The sequence below is a fragment of the Ambystoma mexicanum genome, chromosome 3q (genome assembly GCF_040938575.1).
Source record: "Ambystoma mexicanum isolate Mex_15411 chromosome 3q, UKY_AmexF1_1, whole genome shotgun sequence".
Classification (NCBI taxonomy): Eukaryota; Metazoa; Chordata; class Amphibia; order Caudata; family Ambystomatidae; genus Ambystoma; species Ambystoma mexicanum.
Window position 1 is genome coordinate 393832766 of NC_090926.1, and position 21829 is coordinate 393854594.

General features: G+C 44.6%; 1 protein-coding gene across 3 annotated transcripts in view; it reads right to left on the bottom strand.

Moving 5' to 3' along the window:
- The window catches only part of HMGXB3 (HMG-box containing 3), a 1885602-nt gene that overhangs the window by 515871 nt on the left and 1347902 nt on the right, over positions 1 to 21829 (bottom strand). The gene's annotated exons all lie outside the window — the stretch shown is intronic.

Here is a 21829-nt window from a genome sequence, read left to right on the forward strand (position 1 = left end):
TAAATAGAAATAATGGGATTCCCCAGCAATTGTATCCTTAAGTGAGATAGTGCTACACAAAAAAATGAATGGGGACAGTCCTACTGTCACGATTCCATAGTACCTTGGCCTTGGTGTACCTGCGCATGGCACTGGCATGCAATGGTCTGGTCACTTTTCAAGATGGCATCCCCCATCAAGCCCACCTAAATTGGCGCTGCAGTTCTGAGATGCTTAGAAAGCCACATAGCATAAAGAGGATAGGTGAATGCTGCGCCCTGCATGACAATGTGTCAGGTTTCAGCCTGTGGTGAGACTTGCGTTTTCCCTTGGTGCTCATATCTTCGTGAGTTACTGAATGCTGTCTGATGCCCGGTTGGATGTGTCTGTCTTCTGGCTCTCCTGCTTTCCTGTCGCACCATCCCGCTTCCTACACGCCTCTGTGTGTACCTGCTAAGGTATTTGCATTCTGCAAGCCATTCTCCTCCCTGTCTGACTGGGAGATCTGTCACCTGACAGCCTTCATCTTAGCCTTCCATATTTCCACAAGCTGGAATCATGAGTACAACCTAGATCTCACTCTGAGCTCTAGCAAGGCCAGAAATGTCACCTGTTCATCCCCTGGCTTGTACCTTCTTGCCGGAGTGGAGTAACAGCTTGCTGGGGGTTTCCTTCCCAAGAAGAGTCCCCCCCAAGCTGGTCCTTCCCTATGGAAGCCATACAGCTACCCAGTGTTTCACTCTGATGGGTGGCAGACTAGCTTCCCAAAGGGATCAGCCAAATTGCTTTGCTTCTTACCTACGAAGAATTGGCCCGGTATGTCTAGTCATCGGCACCTTCACTGGTAGCCTTGAGGACTGCCCGTTGCAATGAAAAAAAAGATAGTGAGTAAGGCTGAAGAACACCTCACTCACTAAAAAGCAGTCAATATCACACAATCAGCAGATATGTTAGGGGTCAGCTGAATGAAATATGGGAAATCTGTAAAATGAAAATGATTACAAAACAGTCATTTAGGGTATGCCAAGTAAAGGCTATTACAATAGTTCAAATGTGAGATCAATATTCCCTTGGTTACTTGCACTCGTTGCGTTATGTTGAAGAAGGGCAGAATAAGTCTTAAAATGTGCAGCAGAAAGTGAGATGTATTTGGTTATGTATTGGCCACAGAAAACTACGTCCAAGTTTATAGTGGAGGATGAAAGGGCTGGCGGAGCCCCATTAGAAGGAGGCCATGGCAAAGGAAGGGAGGGAGAAATAGAATTGCCAAAGTAAATAGATTCAATTTGTGAGGCAGCGAGACAGAGGCAGTTATCAATTATCCAGTCCTGAATCTGCAGTAAGCAGGAGGTAGTAAGGGTCTGATCAGAGGGAAAGTCATTGAGACTGAAGAATATGGTGATGAGGTATGCTTGGAGCCTCAGGTATGTGTTCAAGCGCCACTGACAGAGGATGGATCCTTGAGGGATACAGCAGGAGGAGGCTGAGAGGTGATTAATAAAGATACCATGCTCTACAATGCCAAATGCGACATACAGGTCTAAGAGAATGAGGAAGGCAGCAGTGCTGCAGTCATAAGACTTCAGAATTTCATCTCATGTGCAGGAAGGCTGATTCTGTAACCCGGACAGTGGTCATTATTGCGAAAAAGACCATTTGTTTTACTATAATCTGGCAGGTGACTAGTTGGCACTTTTCTCTGAAACTATAATGAAGGCTGTAATCGGTTGATAATTCCCTGGGGCATTAGGGTCTTTTTTATGGAGCAGAGAGATGAGGGTCGTCTTAATGAAAGTAGAAAGTTCTAGGAGCAGTTAGCTATGGCAGTTAAGGAAGGAGTTAGGGAAGTAATGTTATCTTTGGTGGTTTTAGAAGGGGAAGGTACAGCCTGCTTTGTTGATTCTTTCTTTTTTCTCCCGAAAATGTGACCTCAGAATGGGAGACAGGCTTGAAACAAGTGAAAATGACTTCAGCTTTGTGTCTGTGCAAAAGGGAACCGGGTCAGTAACAGTTGACTGAATGGATTTTGGCTGACCACAAAAAATGAGTACAGTATGAATGGCAAGTCCTGACATGATACTGAGGAGGAAGCACATTCCATAGGGGATCTTAATCCCTAGATCCCTTAGATCCTAAAATGTTCAGGATCACGGTTGTTGTATTAAGCAGTGCAGTAGCTAGGGTTCTTTTATTTACTTTTCATTGATTTGGTCATATAGTAGCCTTTCAGTTGCCTAAGAACATCTTTTTTGTCTGAAGGGCCCTTAGTTTTGCACCAGAGTTCTACGTCTCTAGTTTTCCTTTTGCAAAAATCAAGCTCAGTGTCAAAGGGCAAGCACAATGGCTAAAATAATTGACAATGTCGTGGAAAATTAATATTTTCATGTGCATGTTGCAGTGAGTGTTTCCTATACATTTATTTGTTGTCACAAACATCACACAACCCACACAAAAAAAAAGAGATCAGTAAAGCAAAGTACACACATATATGAATATATGGGATACATTACTCACCCTAATAGTATTCCTGATGCTTGTATCTGCTTAGATTCACATGCTGTGCATAGGCCGACAGCTAGTGAAAGCTGCAGAGTATTACAGTTTGTTTTTCGAAACTCGAAAAGGGGCGTCTGTAACGTACACCTTCGGTACTGTCACACACAGGAGTCTGACCATCACACACTGGTTCAACTTCCTCTGCTCTACTACCCTCCTCCGACTCCTCACCTGTACTGCTGAAGTCTGATCGGTAGATGTCTTGTCTGGTTCTGTACACATACCTTTCTCCGTGCTTCTGTTGAGCTGGTCTGCCCCAATGGGAAGCCACAGTGGCCACTGGAAGACAGTGGCCCCTGCAGCCCTATCACTAAGACCGACCGCAATGGGGAAAAAGCCAAAGGCAGAAGAAACCCCACAAAGAGTAGTTGTTGCGATTGTGGCCAGCTGTTCCGGAAGAGGCTGAATCAGAAGACCAATGATGAAGACGGTTCTGATGGATGCTGGGAGTTGACGTTTCCGAGCAGTCTTGTAGCCCTAATAGCGAGAAAGCCAGGTAAGGATAGACACAACAGACTCAGATTGGCAGGAAGGGTGGAAAGCACAGGATGGGTTCCACGAAGGGAAGCAAGCAAAAGAATAAGCACAAAAAGAAATTGATGAAATCCGTTCGGTGGAACGGAGCAAGGAGAAGGAGCAGAGGCAGAGTGGCAGGAAACGGGGGAAGAGCAAGAAAATGAAGGAAAGCAGAGACACAAGGAGTGTTAGCAAACCGAAAGCAACAGAGCGAAAGCCGTGAAGTTGGTTTCAACGCAGGGAATGCTGGGAGGAAGCAGAATAAGATCCTCCCAGCCACCACAGTGCAGAAAGAAAAGACTAGACCGTTACAGCACGTTAAGAGAAATGTGATGGAAAAATTAATGCGGCCCCATCAAAACCTATTCCAGAGCCGCCAGGGAACCGGGCACATGACAGTATGCCCACTTCTAGGTCTGGGGCGACCAGGTTTCCCCGGGTGTGCCCGATGGAATTTAGATACCAATGCAGGGGCGTGTACATTAGAGGCTGGCTCCCAAGAATCCTCAGATCTGGAGTAGCCCTTCCATCCCAATAGCTATTCTAAACGACCCCTTCTGTACCTGGAGTCAAAGACATGGGATACCTCGTATTCTGAGTCTGTGGTACCCTGGAGGTGACTGAAATTGGAAGCAGGTTGAGAGGGAGAGCCTGGAAGAAAAGTTTTCAGTGAAGAGGAATGAAAGACAGGATGAATGCGTTTAAGGTTGGAAGGTAGTTTGAAAGTGACAGGATTGATCTTAGCTAGAATGGGGAAAGGACCCAGAAACCGAGGAGACAACTTAGAAGGATGAGCCCATCGTGGTAGAAATGTTGTGGAAAGCCAAACCTTGGAACCAACTGACCAGTCAGGACACTTTTGTCTACAGCGATCCGCCTGTTGTTTGTATGAGTGAGCGGCCGCTTCGAGACTGCTTTTGGCTGATAAGTGTGCTTTTTTTAATTTTGTCCAAAACTATCTCAATAGTCGGAAAGTTAGATTGATTGTTGGTGATTGGAGTGATGCTCCGTGGATGAAATCCATAATTACAGTAGAACGGTGACATGTTGAAGGCGGAGTGTTTGGCATTGTTATAGGAAAATTCTGCAGTGGGGAGTAGAGGGACCCAGTCATCCTGCTGCTGGTTACAATAACAGCATAGGTACTGTTCCAATGTAGCATTGGCTCTTTCTGTCTGTCCATTAGTCTGGGGGTGATAACCAGAGGACAGTGCTCTTTCCATTCCCAGAATCCGACAGATTTCTTTCCAAAATCCTGATGTGTATTGGGCACCTCTATCGGATATGATCTTTTTTGGCAAACCATAAAGGTGAAATATATCCTTAACAAACACCCCGGCCATCTCTTCTGCTGTGGGAATCTTCGGTAGAGGAGAGAAGTGCCCCATCTTAGTATAGGAATCGATGGTGACCATGATGCATGTGCATCCATGGGAATTTGGGAGATCCACGATAAAATCTGTGGAGATAATTTCCCAGGGAAGCAGAGGTAAGGAGGCCTATTCCAATAACCCAATGTGTTTGCCCGTTGCTTCTGGCACAGACAGGACACGTCGATGTATTCTGTTACATCTTGTTTGAGGTTTGGCCAATAATAAGAACGTCTCACTAGGTCCAGTGTACCTCTTTGCCCTCTATGTCCAGCTGTTTGATTGTCGTGACACCAATCGAGGACCTTACGTCTTAATGGTTCGGTTAGTATATAAAGTCTGTCTTCTTTGAACCAGAAGCCGGCTTCCTCTTTTATACCCGGTGGAATGGCTGTGCCGGAGTGCTGTTCTGTTACTATGGCTTGTAGGAAGGAATTGACAAGAGCTACCAAACGGTTCCTAGGGAACATTCTTTCGGTGGTTATGGCCAGTTGGAGTTCTGACGGTCTCTTTCTAGAAAGAGCATCCGCTAAGGTGTTGAGAGAGCCAGGTAAGTATGTTATACGAAAGTCATATTGGGCAAAATAATGAGCCCACCTCGCTTGCCGTGAGTTGATGCATTCCATGGTTTCTAGTACCTTTAGGTTGCGGTGATCCGTGCGGATGGTGAAAGGTTGAGCACTACCCTGTAGTAAATGCCTCCATTCCTCGCAGGCCTGTTTCATTGCAAGCAGCTCCTTTTCTAGGACAGAATAGTTGCGCTGGCTGGGACTGAGGGTTCGTGACAGGTACGCAATGGGATGTTCAACGCCTTCCTCTTCCTGTAATAGCACTGCCCCTATGGCTGCTGCTGAGGCATCTGTTTCCACAACAAATGTTTATTCTGATCTGGTTGTTTAAGGATGGGAGCCGAGTAAAACAATTCTTTGAGATGTTGAAAACTCCACTCTGCTGCCTCATTCCATTCGAATGGTTTTGAACTCTTTTTTAGAAGCATGGTGATAGCCAATACTACCTCTGAAAAATTGGGTATGAACCTGCGGTAATAGTTTGCCAGGCCCAAGAACCTTTGTATTTCTTTGACCGAGGTAGGGGTTGGCCAATCCAGAATAGCGGAGACCTTTCCTTGGTCCATGGCTACTCCTCTTTCCGAAAGGATATACCCCAGATTTGGGATCAAAGTAACCCCAAAAACACATTTTTCCAGCTTAGCCAGGAGACTGTTTTCGTAAAGGCGTTTGAGGACTTCCAAAACATGTAGTTGGTGTTGTTTAGAATCAGATGAAAAAATCTAGATGTCATCAAGGTAGATGATAACAGAGAGAAACATGAGATCTGAAAATAATCTGTCCATAAAACGTTGGAAGATGGCTGGGGCATTTACAAGGCCAAATGGCATGACCTTGTATTCATACAAGCCAAAAGGTGTTTGAAAAGCCGTCTTCCATTCATGTCCCTCGCAAATCCTTAGCAGATGGTAGGCACTGCGGAGATCAAGTTTAGTGAAGATTTTTGCGCCTTGAACTGCCTCCAAGATGTTTGAGATAAGAGGCATAGGGTACCTGTCTCTTATAGTGACCTTATTGAGTCCTCTGAAGTCTATGCAGGGCCGTAATTCGGAAGAGTAACGTTTTGGGATAAAGAACAAAGGTGCCCCTGCTGGTGATCTTAAGGGTTGGATGAGACCGTTTTGTGCGCTCTTGTCCAGATATTCTTTGAGCGCTTTCTTTTCAGTAAGAGACAGCGAAAACATGTGACAAAATGGTACCAATGCATTGGGCTGTAAGTCGATCGCACTGTCCTCTGGTTTATGTGGGGGAAGTTCCATGCATGTTTGTTATGCGAATACCTTCTGGCACGTAGCATACTCTGGAGGTAAGGCGTGTACCCCAAGGACCTTTTCTTGTTCTGGGGCGAGCGCCTGTACCTGACTGTATGTTGGCTGAGACAGGCAGGATTGTTTGCAATATTCCGAAGTGAAGCTCAATTGGTTCTTGTCCAGTTGATTTCCGGATTGTGTCTCCTGAGCCAGGTGATACCCAGAATGATGGGGAAATGGGCAGCTCGTATTATGTCGAATTGGATAGATTTGGTGTGTTGAACGATCTGAACCATCAGTTCTTCTGTAGTATGTGTTATGTGACGGTACCATCGACCCCTTCCACCTTCTGATCCTCCTTTCTTTCGAGTCTGTTGATTCGCGTTCTTTCTGCCCATAGTGTATCTACAAAATGTCTGGCTGCTCCGCAGTATAAAAATGCCAAAGCTTCTATCCATCTGACACCAGATTTGACCTTAACGGTAAGCACCATTAGCCGTGAGTCTTCACTCTGAGTAGTAGGGATACCAAGAGAGAAAAATAGGGACTAGAACCAGAACAAAACCTTCAAACACTTGTCCCTGCTATGTTCGAGGGCAGTCATTTCCTGGTTTTCTGGAGGGTATTTCAGTACACTACCGTATAGAGTGCTTTCCTGATTCACAATAGGCACACAGCCCATTTTCTCATCGACGCCTTCGTTCCTCAGCACTAAGGGGTCCACGGGCCAAACCAATTTGCATGGGTTCTTCACGAGGGGTGGGTAGTGGAGGTGTGTAGCAAATGATGATGTTCCCCCTGATGAGAACTGGCCACAATGTTTCCTTCGTTCATTTTTCCTTTTCTGAATCCGGTGCTCAATCTGAAGAACAGAAGAGAGCAAATCAGGAAACGTAGAAGGTCTGGTGGTCCGGGCTAACTCATCCTTTATCTCCTCTTTTAGTCCACGTGGGAAGATGGCATATTGGGCTTGCTCCGGCCAACCTGCCTGGGCGCCAACATTTTTGAAAACCGAGATGTAAGAAAGAACATCCATAGTACATTGATGGGCGTCAAGAAGTTCCTCACAAGCAGTGTATGTTATTTCTGGCCGTTCAAAAGTTTGCTTTAAGAGGGTTTTGAACCCCTCACAATCTTGTAATATTGGATTATTACCGATAACCAAAGGAGTGGCCCAAGCCAGGGCATTGCCCGTCAGATTGGAGATGAGATACCCCACTTAAGCCTGACTAGACGCAAATGTGGTTGATCTGAAGGTGAAATGGACTCGGCAGGCATCCAGGAATTCCTTGACCTTCTTTGAGGATCCATCAAATTTGCCCGAAGAGAGAGGCATTGAGGGCAATTCGGGAGTGGGAAGAGGTTCCCATGTAGCCACCATCTGTTTAAGAATTTGATTCTCTTTCTTTAAGGTTTGTAATTCTTGGGTAAGACCGTGGACTGCCCCCAACAGTTCCTCTATTTGTTCAGGTGTAGCCATTATTTCTAGGCGTTGCAATCTGTAACGTACACCTTCGGTACTGTCACACACAGGAGTCTGACTATCACACCCTGGTTCAACTTCCTCTGCTCCACTACCCTCCTCTGACTCCTCACCTGTACTGCTGGAGTCTGATCGGTAGATGTCTTGTCTGGTTCTGTACACGTACCTTTCTCCGTCCTTCTGTTGAGGTGGTCTGCCCGATGGGAAGCCACAGTGGCCACTGGAAGACAGTGGCCCCTGCGGCCCTGTCACTGAGACCGGCTGCAATGGGGAAAAAGCCGAAGGCAGAAAAACCCCACAAAGAGTAGTTGTGGTTGGGGCCAGCTGTTCCGGAAGAGGCTGGATCAGAAGACCAATGATGAAGACGGTTCTGATGGATGCTGGGAGTTGAAGTTTCCGAGCAGTCTTGTAGCCGTAATAGCAAGGAAGCCAGGTAAGGATGGACACAACAGACTATGATTGGCAGGAAGGGCGGAAAGCACAGGATGGGTTCCACGAAGGGAAGCAAGCAGCAGAATAAGCACAAAAAGAAATTGACAGGAGCAGGAAATCCGTTCGGTGGAACGGAGCAAGGATAAGGAGCGGAGGCAGAGCGGCAGGAAACGGGGAAGAGCAAGAAAATGAAGGTAAGCAGAGACACAAGGAGCGTTAGCAAACCGAAAGCAACAGAGCGAAAGCCGTGAAGTTGGTTGCAACGCAGGGAATGCTGGGAGGAAGCAGAATAAGAACCTCCTAGCCACCACAGTGCAGAAAGAAAAGACTAGACCGTCAGCAGCACGTTAAGAGAAACGTGATGGAACCATTAATGGTGGCCCCATCGAAACCTATTCCAGAGCCTCCAGGGAACCGGGTGCATGACAGCGTCGAACTAGAGCGTGCCAGTAATACTATCCCTAGTGTGACGTCCACTGTACCCATGATCCCTCACGCGTGTAGGACCCTCAGATTGTATTTTTTCTGAGGTTGCATGAGGAGTAGCGCGAGTACAGAGTCTCCAAGCAGATAAGATAGATAAGACTACAAGCATCCATGCGCCTTCTCTCAGAGGGGAGGAAGGGCAGGCGCATGTGAATCTAAGCAGATACAAGCATCAGAAATACGATTACGGTGAGTAATGTATCCCTTCTGAGGCTTGTGGAATCTGCTTAGATCACATGCTGTGCATAGATTAGCGAGCAGTGTTAGAAGGAGGTGGGATGTGAGAAGGGTCATGAGCGAACAAATGTCTTAGAACCTCTTGTCGCACTTGAGCATCTGTCTTGGAATGAGTGTGAATGCAGTAGTGCTGAGTAAAGGTGTGAATAGAGCTCCATGTAGCTGCTTAGCAAATGGTGTCAAGGGGTACATTTGCAATGAAAGCCAGAGTGGCCCCAGTACCTCTTGTAGAGTGGGCCCTTGGCATAAAAGTCACTGTTTTATCTGAAAGGGAGTAGCACAGTTGGATACATTTCACTATCCATTTAGAGATGGCACCTTTAGAGACGCGATCCCCTTCTCTGCCTAGAGCTATGGAGACGAACAGTTGATCTATCTTTCTTAGCGGTCCGGTCTTGTCCACGTAGTAGAGGACTGCTGTCCTCACATCTAGTGTGTGGAGTTTCACCTCAGCAGAGCTTTTGGGTTCTTGGAAGAAGGCTGGTAGCTCAATGGACTGGTTAACATGGAATTTTGAAATGAACTTGGGTGAAAACCTAGGGTGAGTGTGTAAAACCAGTTTATCCTTATGAACAGTAAAGAAAGGATCCTGCACTGACATAGCCTGAATTTCACTGACCCTTCTTATGGATGTAATTGCTACTAAGAAGGCTGTTTTACAAGTCAGGTGTTCAAAGGGATGTCCCATGAGTTTAGCAAGTACCACATTAAGGTCTCAACCAGGTGGTGGGTTAGAAATTGGAGGGTGGAGTCTCTTTACCCCTTCCAAAAAGGCTTTGACAACTGGTACTTTCCACCATGACACCCTGTTATGGGAGGTGGTGTAGGCTGATAGCGCCGCCAGGTGTACCTTGAGTGAATTAAATACTAACCCTGTATCCAGTAGGTGGAGCATATAGGTAACAATATTGGAAGGAGTACAATCAATTGGGTTGATTTGTTTATTCTGGCACCAAATAACACATCTTTTCCACTTATCAAAGTAACAGTGCCTTGTGTTAGGTTTTCTAGAATCTTAAGGAATGCACAAATCTTGTTAGTAAATTTCAGAACAGAGGCTATCCACCAGAAATTTTGGAAATTGCCAAAGACAGAGCTTCAGAGATCCCCCGTACAGATTTACTGAAACCTAAATCGGAGGTTAAAGACACCCCACTTTTATACATATCAAAATTCTCAAGACAGAGTTTTCAGATCACAAAAAGTATAAAGAAACATTGGAATATTCTTCATAATGATCAAACTCTATTGGAATTGTTCCCCACACCACCAATGATGTGTTTTAAAAGGGGTAAAAATATAAGAGACAAGCTGGTGAAAGCTGAAAGAGTACCAAAGGAGAAACAACTTCTCCTAGCTACCAAAAAACTAGGCACCTTCCCCTGTTTAGGATGTATACACTGTAATAACACAATCAAAGGTAATGTAGTGACTCACCCCAGGAATGGTCAAAAAATCAAATTAAGAGACTATTCTACGTGTCTGACATCAGGTGTCATATATATGTTGAAGTGCCCTTGTGGCAAAGTGTATGTAGGACAGACCAAAAGACCTGTTAAATCAAGACTGTCTGAACACAAGTCGAACATAAGATGTAATAATCAATACTCACCGGTAGCTCGTCACTTCAACATGCAAAAACATACAATTGCCCAACTAAAATACCAGGTGCTAGAAGTTGTTAAACGACCTACAAGAGGAGGTGACTATCAGTCACTCTTACTACAAAGAGAAGCTTATTGGATTGATAAGTTAAGCTCTTTACAGCCCTGGGGTCTAAATGAAGATTTCACATTGAACTGTTTTCTGTGATTTGAATTTGACAATAAGGAATGATTGATCTTCAACATAAAATTGAGAGTCACATCGCTATTCCTGTGTCTGACTGTGATCTAAGGCACTACTTTGTTGAGACTAGTAGATGGTTGCCATAAAAATAATTGCCTGTAAACACAGTGTAAAAATTGTTCTTATTCTTAATTTTCATTTTTTGTCATTCCGTTATACTTATCACATTTAATTTTGATCTTTTGTAAAATAAATGCATTTACCCCATTGAGATTGCTATATTGCACTAGGTTGTCCATGCAATGAGAGAGAGATTTAAGGTTTTTTTCCCTCTTCCTGCATAATGTGAATCCATGTGATCCACCTATTTTGAACTGATAGGTTACACATGGTCATTAAATGACCTTAGCCAGATAATCTGAACATTATATTCATTTTTTCCGTGCTTTTTTTTTCCCTTTTAAGATCCGAGCGTTTCGTTCGATTCAAGACCCTTTGTCATTGTTAATTTCGACTCTATTTCACATGGTACACTATTTTTCTCAACTTTCCTCTCCCCGTTCTACGATGTGCGGACTAGTATTTGTAATGTCCGATTTACATCGCACAATAGGTTTCTGTACTGTATGAATTTTTTCCTTTTAATTTATTTAGTTACGCACCTTTACGCTTCCCGATTTAAGTTACTTCTTGTCATTGAATGCCTAGAGATCTACACCTTCATTACAATATAACCTCGTTCCAAGATGGCCGACCTTGAGGCCCATTTACTTCTTAGTCCTTTTTCTTTACCTATTACTTCAGTCCTCTATTTATCTCCATGGTCACATGTAGTCTCCATGGTTTGTGAACAACAAGCCACTCGGCTGAACAGACTCTGTTCAGGATTGCCCCCCTATGCTCCAGGTAAGCGTGAATGCATGTGCATTTATCTATCTAGGGACCAGGGAAATAGTTCCTTAGTCTCATGATTCTTTTTTTTCTGTTTTCCTTACACTTTCTTTAGTTGATACTCTAACTGACCTATTACTGCCGGATTCTTCAGCTGTTGACCGGCCACACAATCTTGACATCAGTTGCACATCAGCTTTGAGAATTGTGCCATTTGCACATTCTTACCACGGTAATTCTTTACATTTTTTGCCTTGATTAAACATCATATTATGTTTCCATTACTTCATATCAGATTGCTAGGTATATTATACTAATCAGGACTTCATTCCTGTTCAGTTTGGCTATTCGTATGACAGAATTCCCACATACTGAGGCACCTCTGTAGTGACGGCGGGAAACTTAAGTTCTACATCCTTATGTGGGCCGCTGTATTGATTATTTTCCGCCCTCCATATTTTGGTTAGGTATGTTACTCAAATTTTTTTTATCCCACACCTATGACTGTTACGTTTGAACATTGAGCTTGGCATTGATCAGGCTTTGTTTTCTTTAGATTTCTGGTATCTTTTTGGGAATTAGCCATGTTTTAAGGAACTAACCGATGTACGAAGACTGTCTATCTATTTTCACCGCTCCGTCCGGTTCTCTGTTTCCAGCATTTTCTACTCACAGAGGTAACGATTTTTGTATTTCTTCCATATTAGATTGATATAACCTAAGAATTATCTGTGTATTGTTTTACCTACATATTAATTTTCTTTAGCTTATGTTTCACCATCCACGTGATAGATCCCATTAGAGGTAGTACTCTACTAAATTACAGCATGATGGACGTTATACAGTTAATTTTGCAGGAAAAGATGCTTCAGTAGACCTTCAGCCCCTCTCTCGAGCAGGGGCAACCTAGTTAATCTTATAATGTTACATGAATTACAATGCATATTAGAACATGTTACATTGTTTCAATTCCCTATTCTTTAGGGACAGATTAATGTTCTAAATACAATTAATGCCATTTATTTTTTAACTGTATACATTTAATATGACATGAACAGTCTATGCATTTTGCTTACAAAATTTTCTTTACTGAATTTATGCTTTCCTTTTACATTAAGAGTCCAAGTGTGGCCTTATGAAGAAGAGGAGAACTTCCTCGAAACGCGTCGCTAATCAATTTGGACTCCATTTTTCTTCAATTTGAGCTTTATCTATTGATACTGTTTCTATGCACTGTAAATAATCTTTGTCTGAACTATAATTCTTGCTGAAAATAATACAGCCTGACTATAAAGATATATATTTTTTTATCTCACACTCCTGTGTCTGACCATATGTGTTAGAAACAAATGTATGTACAATGCATATAACGCAGTTTAAACAACTGTATTGGATTAATCCAAACATTTGAAAGTGTGCAGGGGACGGGAGGGTTCCCAAGTTGAATCCTCTTTCTGTTTACTGTTTATTGTCGGGGTCTTGTGCCATGACCTCAGTTTTCCCCCCCGCACCTAAAAGTTTATACAACATAATCCTCGAATCTCTTTACTAATCTTACTTACTATAGGTGTGCGCCTCTATCTAAACCCTTCGAGGTTTTCTAGACTCTTAAGATGTCCATGCATCTCTGGGGTAAATTGAGATGGCCGAACTCTATGACTTCAGGAGCCATGCTGCCAAGTTCATCGAGTTGGGTTGAGGATGCACTGTTTGTCCCTCGTGCTGTGAGAGTAGAATGTACCAGCACGGGAGTTTGATGGGGTTGTACACTGCCAGTTTACGTAAGTGTGGAAACCATAGTGGTCTTGCCCACATAGGAACAACTAGGATGACCGTCATCGATTCCCTGTGTATCTTGTTGACCACCTTCCTCATTAGAGGTGTTGATGGAAAAGCGTAGGCAAACATCCCTGACCAATTCATCCATAGATCGTTCCCCTTGGAACCTGGCTGGGGGAACCTGGATGCAAAGTCTGGGCAATGTCTGTTTTCGCCTGTGGCGAATAGGTCTATAGTGGGGAAACCCCGCTGAGAGAAGAGATCTTTTACGACTTCTTCATGTAGTCGCCATTCGTGTTCCTCTGGGAGGGGATCTCTGCTCAGAGCGTCCGCTAGTGAATTGAGATCCCCTGGAACATGTTGGGATGACAGGTAAATGTTCCGTCTGAGTGCCCATTTCCAAATTTTCTGGGCAAGCTTGGACAGATTTGGCGAACGAGTGCCCTCTTGTTTGTTTAAGTAAAACATCGCCGTTGTGCTGTCTGTTAGGATCTGCACTGACAGGTTGGATAGGAGGGGTTTGAATGCCCGAAGTGCTCTGAAGACTACCAGAAGTTCTAGCAGAGTGATGTGATTCTGTGCCACTGTGTGAGACCAGAGACCCTGAGCTGTGTGTTGAAGGTGGTGAGCTCCCCATCCTGCCAGGGATGTGTCTGTTGCGACGACGGCTTGTATTTCTGGATCGTAAAAGGGTTTCCCCTTTGTAAGATTCTCTCTTGTCCACCAGCGAAGGCTTTGTACTAGTGTTGGCGAAACGACCACTAGATCGTCCCACTGACCACTTGCCTGAGATCATTGTTTCGCCAACCATTCCTGCATGGGTCGCATGCGCAGGCATGCATGGGGAACCAAGTAAATTCAAGATGCCATCATGCCTAGCAAACACATCGCTTTGCGCACCCTTATCTGGCGACCAGACTGATATTGAGAAATTTGCAGCAACAGATTTCAAATTTGTTCCTCTGTTGAAAAGGCCAACACCTCTTGTGTGCCTAGGACAGCTCCTAGGAACTGTTTTGGGGTGCTTGGCACCAGGCTTGATTTTTTCTCGTTGATTGAGAACCCCAATTGGAAGAGGAGGTTGATTGTTCTTTGAATGTTGGATCTGCAAATTACGGGGGTTTCCCCTGTGATGAGCCAGTCGTCCAGGTAAGGGTACACCGGGATTGCCTCCCTGCGTAGGTGCGCCGCCACCACCGCCAGTACCTTGGTGAATACCCTTGGGGCCGAGGCTATTCCGAAGGGCAGCACCTTGAACTGGTAATGCTGGCTGTCCACCTTGAAGCGCAAGAATCTTCTGTGCACTGGGAACATGGAAATATGAAATAGGCATCTTTCATTTCCAATGTTGCCATGTAATCCCCTCTTTTTAGTAGGGGGATTACTTCCTGGAGTGTAGTCATGCAGAATTTTTGTGGCTTAACATACTTGTTTGCAGGGCACAAGTCTAATACTGGGCGCATCGTTAGATCTTTTTTTGGCACATTAAGTTGGTTGAATAAATACCCTTGTTTACCTGGTTGCCCGGAACGAGTTCTATTGCGTCCTTTGCAAGAAGAACGACAATCTCATCGAGGAGGATTCTTTGGTGCTCCAAGGAGTGTGTCTTGGAGGAAGGTTGCGGGGGCGTTCTAGTAGCTCTATACAGTATCCCGCGGACAGCACCCATCTCTCCGAAGTGATTCCTTCCCATGCGTGGGTGAAGATGGAAATGCGCCCCCCTACTGGGGATGCATGGGAAGAGACCCGGAGCGGAACGTCACTGCTGTTTATTGGGTGGCGTAGTGCCTCTACCTGGGCTGCCTCTCCCCCTACCGCGGCCCCTTTTTTTACCTCTAGTGAAACATTGGGTAGTCTGTTGATTGCTGCCCCATGAGGTTCCGTGACTCTGATAGTAATTGGACCCTCTTTGGGAGTTTTGGCCGCGAAAGCAACGTAAATTATTGTTATTTCCCCTTTGACCTGAGGGCTTATTTGTCAGTTGGCCGAGGGACTTTAAGGATTTGTATTCGTCCTTAGCCGTCTTCAGTGCTTCCTCCACTGCTTTCCCAAATAGGATGTTCGGGTTCTACCGGCACGTCTATGAGGGTGGCTTGGGTCTCGGACTTAAACCCTGATTGTCTGACTCAAGCATGACGTTTAATAACTGGGCCTTCTGCTATTAGTCTCCATGCATTATCTGCTGTATCGAAGTTTGCCTTAAGAATGCATCCAGACACTGATCTTCCGTCTGATGCAATCTGGGCCAACTGGCTCTTTAGAGGTTCGGGTGCAGAGGCAATGAGGGCAGCTACCTGTTCCCATTGGTGGCAGTTGTAGTTTGCTAACAGAGTGGTGGTGTTGGCAATGCGTGCTTGGTATGCTGACGTGGATGCCAACTTCCTCCCCAGAGCATATATTCTTTTGCTCTCTTTGTCCGGGGGTGCTTCAGAAGAAGCTAGTGGTGTTCCCGCCCTCTTTCTGGTGGTTGTAACCACCAATGAGTCGGGTTTTAACTGACCTCTTATGTATAATGGATCAGAGGGAGCGGCCCTAAATAATTTTTCTACTCGTGGATTAACCTCCCGAGTAAGATTAGGGGTTACCAGAGAAGGATCGATTCTGCGCTGGATTGATTTTAAAATGGGGATAGTTTGGGCAATGGATTTCCTGTCCCCTAGAACTTCTTCTGCAAACTCTCTCTCTTCTTGGACACCCTGTGTGTCAATTTGAAAATGGGCTGCAGCTTTAGCTAATACCTCATTAAGTAAAGGTTGATTATCAACCGGTGAGTCATTCACAGGGGGATTTTTGGGAATAGGGGAGTCAAGACTATAGGCCTCCGCCTCGTCTTCCTCTTCCTGGTCCTCATCGTCCCCATAGTAATTGACCCCTCCCTGATCTTCCAGCATTTGTACTTCTGACTCCTCACCATATGGCTGGTAAGGCTCAATTATAGAAAGGTCTGAAATCAAACCCTGAACTGGAGTCTCAGAACCAAGCGTCTTAGTAGGAGGTTGAGGGTCTTTCAATGTCCTCTGAGTTCCATTGCTTGGAACTGGGGATAACCCTCTCCTGTTGTGGTTCCTCATCCATATCTATATTCTGAGGAGTGGGAGGAACAGTCTTTCCCTTGGTGACAGGGTCAGGGACCTTGGACTTTCCTTTGTGTTTTTCCTTCTGAACCTCATGTTCTGAGGCTCTCTTATGTTGTTTTTCCCTTTTCCCATGACTGGAGGAATGTTTACCTGAACCTTTAGGGTTCTCTGAATGTTTCGACGCTTGCCGTCGAGATTCGGAGGTGGTGCCAAGAGATTCGGGATTCTTTGAAGAGGGGCGTTGAATCTCGGCAGCAGACGTCGAACGTGCTACCGAAGTTGACGTTGAGCTTGCTAATTGGGGGAAGAGGTCGGATTTGTCTTCTGACGACCGGGCCTCAATGACTTTTGGTAATGTTGCACCCTTAGCAACCGTGGACGGTTGCTGTGTGTCGTGAGGCAACCGTGACCTCGAACGCCCAGAGGACACTGTTTCGGCAGACCGCTCTCTCGATGCCTTCTTTTGCCGATTGCTCGACATACGTGTCGAATCTCGGCTGGGGTTAGTGTGCTTGGTGGAAGAGGTGTGTGTTGCACTCTTGCCTCCAGGTGTTGTCCCCATAACTGAACCGCCAGTCAGTCCACCGAGGTCGGGGGCTTGCGTGTGGGTGCCCGACGACACCGCTGTGCCCTTGCCGTCCGATAAGGCAGAGTCGCTGCCATCGCTGAAGGAACCCACTGCGTCCATGGCCTCTAGCTGCCTGGCGTAGTGGGCCCTGTGCTTCGTCGAGCGGTCCTTGAGTGTCTTGGCCTTGAAAAGCTTACAAGCTCTACAATTAGCCTCGGGATGGTCCCGTGGGAGACACAAGTTACACGTACTGTGTTTGTCTACCCAGGGAAACTTACAGTTACACTTTGGGCAGAATTTAAAGGGAGTACTCTCCATATGTCACTAATTGGCAGCTGGCGGGTAAATGTAGGAAAAGAGTGTGTGTGACCACACCGCACTCTCCCTACTTGCACAGGGCAGAGGCCTTCCGAGGCCCAAAGTGTGTCGTGTAGTCTCGACGGCTGTTCTTCCTCAGTCTCGAGTCACTGACGTTGATCTTCAGCGATCTTCGACGTAGGGTTGGAGAACGGGGACATTTTGTAATTATACAGATAAATGGCTAAAGCCAAGGGAACTCCACGATATGCTTCCGTCAAGTATGGCGGAAAAAAACAATCTGAGGGTCCTACACGCGTGAGGGTTCATGGGTACAATGGACGTCACTCTACGGATAGTATTACTGGCATGCCCTAGTTCAACGCCCCTTTTCGAGATTCGAAAAACAAACTGTAATACTCTGCAGCTTCCACTAGATGTTGGCCTATGCACAGCATGTGATCTAAGCAGATTCCACCAGCCTCAGAAATATATATATATTCATTGAAAAAACATACTTTGTTAAAGGGACGTTACGGTTACAAGTAAAACCGAAAAACCTCAGAAATTCACCAGTTATGGTAAGCTAAGCAACCATAACTCGCGCCACACTGCTAAGACTAACACCCAGGACATCAAATATGACATCACAAATTGATAACATCACTGTTGACATCACATCTCTGGGCCACTTGTTTTTGTTCACTGACATATATAGGCCAGGTGGTTTTGTTCACTGTCAGTCAGAATATTAAAATTGAAAAGGTGCTATATATCTAGACGTTAACCTTATCATAGTACGTTCCTTAGGGTTTAGTCTCAGCTAATGGTGCACATACATGGGGAAATAAGCAGGCCTCAAACACACAATTCATTTGTATACAAGAAGATAAACTTTAATGTTATTAACATTTTCTGATGATGTGGTTTCTTTCTTCCTTACTTTAGTTTCCCTATATGTGCCTCTGATTTGTATGCATTGTGGTTCTTCATATATATACTAGCACAAGTGTAGTAAGTCTTGAATTGTTATCTAGTTATTACATGTTTAACATTACTCACAACTTGCATAAGGTTGCATTCATTATTGTACTTTCCAAAATTACAAGATTATAAATATTGTACGTCTATGGTGCATGCTGCAGCCATTGCCTATGTTTATATATGATTAGGTTCCTGTATTAACAACACTCAATACAATGTTGTTTAGATGAGTACATTCTTTAACACATTAAGTAGTTCATGATAGGTCTCACGATCACCCCTGACATCTTGTTACCAACATTATAAACACAACCCTTTGTAGGAACTGTTCATCAAAATTAATTTCAAATGTTATGTCATCAATTACATTTGTGATGTCATCTTTGAAGACCTGAGTGTTAGTCTTAGCAGTGCACGGTGGTGGCACGAGTTATGGTTGCTTAGCTTACCATAACTGGCGAATATCTGAGGATTTTCGGTTTTACTTGTAACCATAGCATCCCTATAAAAGTTTTTTTCAATGAATTTCATAGGTTATTAGTGCAACTTAACCATAATGTCCGTTTAACAATGTTTTATCTGTGAATTTTATGGGTTTTTACCAGTGCATGCTATTTCCTACAACTTACTAATATCATACTTACCCATACTTGCCCCCCCTCCCTCTGGACTCATAGCAACATTTGTGTGCAATTTACAAAGTTTCACCTTAAACCTTTGCCATTTCCCACCTTCTAGCATCATTTTGAACACTTCCATACACTTTTTGCAACTTTTTCAACTGATTTTGCGTCCGTAGACGCCCACGAACATACTTCATCGTGGACATTCCGGACAGTGCCACGTGATCATACGCTGGCGCACGGCATGATGACTTGTCCGAGAACGTGTCCGCACTTCGCAATCAGATCTGTGATTCGCCGACAGTTCAGAACTGTATTTTCTACTGACCTAGGAACTTTCAACTTCAGAATTTCCCTTGCAAAGCTCCTACACCTATTCCTACTCCTTATTCATTAACAATCTATTACAGAGTACATACTTGGAAGAATTTTAGCAAAACTTCTTTTTATCTTAAAAATGGCATCACCTATTGCCATCCCTCCTCCCCAAGAGCCACCACCACCACCAGCTGGAGGACCTTCACAACAAAAAAAGCACAGTACTTCCAAAGACAATGAAGAGGACCAAGAAGACTAGGTAGAGGAAGTGCCAACCTCTAGCAGCCAGAGAGAATCATGGGTGTGGCAGTTCTTTACCACTGTTGGGAATGTACCAAAGGCTAAAGCTTCCAAAGTGAAATGGACTGAGTGCACTCAGTTGCAAACTCCCCGGACAGTGCTCCTATGGGACCACCTCCATGTGCTACCACGCCACATCCAATGACAACAATGCTCTCAGAAAGATTGTTCCATTCTTAAAGTACATAGATTCAATAAAATTTTCCAACATTTCCATTAGCATGTTGTGTTATGCTAATGGGAATATTGTGATGTTCATCACCCATTCCAGGGACTGCGACAGTGGATACCAGCCCGGCAGCCCAAGTTATCAGCCCAAGTCAAGCGAGGGTGGATAACGAGGTCTCTGGACCATTATCCCCCTATTTCAGCCCCTACAATGGGGGATGAAGACCATTATTACCCCACGTTCTCAAAGCAGGAACCCAGGGTGCAATAATAAAAATTGATTTTTCTTCCAAAAGCGAAGGAAAATCCTTTTCCAAGATGGCCACCATGGAAAGCGAAGGCGGTGTTCCATACAGGGCCCCTCTTTGGCTTTCCATGGCAGCCTGCAGAAGGCGAAGAGAGAACCCTATGACCATATTACCACAAGCACATTTTTCTTCCCTTTCTAAGCTATCCCAATTTCGAATAACTTTACCACAAAGCCAGTCCCAGGTGGACATGGCCACTTTAACCCCATGTGTTGTCCCTCGTGGTCATGGCCAGTAGCCAGATTGTCCGGATTATGACCTTATTCCATGATCCAGAGAATGTGGCCACTGCCCATGGCCACAGGCTACACCTCAGTCACCAAAGGTATATCACTATTTTTTGTACCTACATTATGACACATGTCAAAAAATAAAACACAAGCACATTTGCAAAACCATGCTTTAAGGTCCTTGCCAATGCTCCTTACACAGGTTTCCTGGAAATCCACCCATGTTTTATTTTTTCAAAAGTGTCAAATGTATGCACATATAATAGTCATATAACTTAGCCCCCACTTGACAAAATCCATTCAGACTTTAATAAAACATTTATATCGAGATCTAAAATCTTTTTGCAAACATTTGTGTAGATTCGTCAAATTGCACCACATTTATAAGCCTTTACAATATTTCGGATACCCCCTCTAATTTTGACCCCTCTTGACAGAATCCCACCAGACTTTCCAAAAACCTTTATATCTAGATCTATCATCTTTTTGCAAAACTTTGTGTAGATTTGTCAAATGGCACCACATTTATAAGCCTTTAAAATATTTTGGGACCCGCCTTTAATTTTGCCCCCACTTGGCAGAATCCCACCAAACTCATTCGGAGTCAGGTCAAGAATATAATTGCAGAATTTCATGCAGTTCCATTAAGTGGCGCCAAAGTGATAAGCCATCCAAGAACTGCTTTTCACCAACCCTATAATGCAGACCCTCTAATGCAGAGGTGTCTGTGAACTTCATAGGACTGTTCTGAACATCCGGACTGTTCGCAGACTTTTAAGCTGAAAAACACCTGTTTTTTTGCTTCTTGCAGCAATATCCCATCCCATCCTCATCACCACTCACCTCCAGAGAGATTTGATAAGTTTGACAAGTGCAATGTTGTGATTTTTAATATGTCTTTACTGCGATGTCCGTGGACACCAGCCGCTGTCCGCGAATCCAAGATGGCGAGCGTTTCCAAAGATCTGACGCACTTTACGCTTTTCACCATCCAATCAGTGGGCGCGTCCGATGTCCGCAGACACCACGTTGCCTTCTAAGCCAATCAGTTTCCTGTCCGTGGACCAAACAGGGCAATGGGTCCGCAGACCGGACCCAGATATCACTAATTTTTTTGGACCTACTTTTTGGTTGTTTTAAAGAAAACTACTGGACGGATTTCCAAATTTACAAAAGCACACTTTCGGAACCAAGCCGCCGCTCCTGCCGCATATTTGGTGAAAATCCATCCAGCGGTTTGGGCTGTAGGCGTGAGCAAAGTTTTTCCCCATTCAGTCTGTGGAAAAAAAAGATTTGGGATCCCCCCTTTAACTTTGCCCCCCCTCCCTTGACAAAACCTCACCAAACCAGGTGGGAGCAAAGTCCAGGGGGAGCAAAGTTATTAGCCTCCAAAAAGAGGTCTTAGTATGGATTTAGCAATTTAACCATAACTGCACGCCTGCTACCGCGGGCCATGTAATATTGTAATATTGAAAACTTTCTGTCACCCATAAACAGAACTTTGGACACACATTTTGAGAAATTCCCCTCTTCATCATGAACAACTCTTGCAAGACTAAGATAACCTTTGAGCCATTGTGTAAAGTGTAAGCAAAATGTCACAGAAGAGAGTAGCAAGAA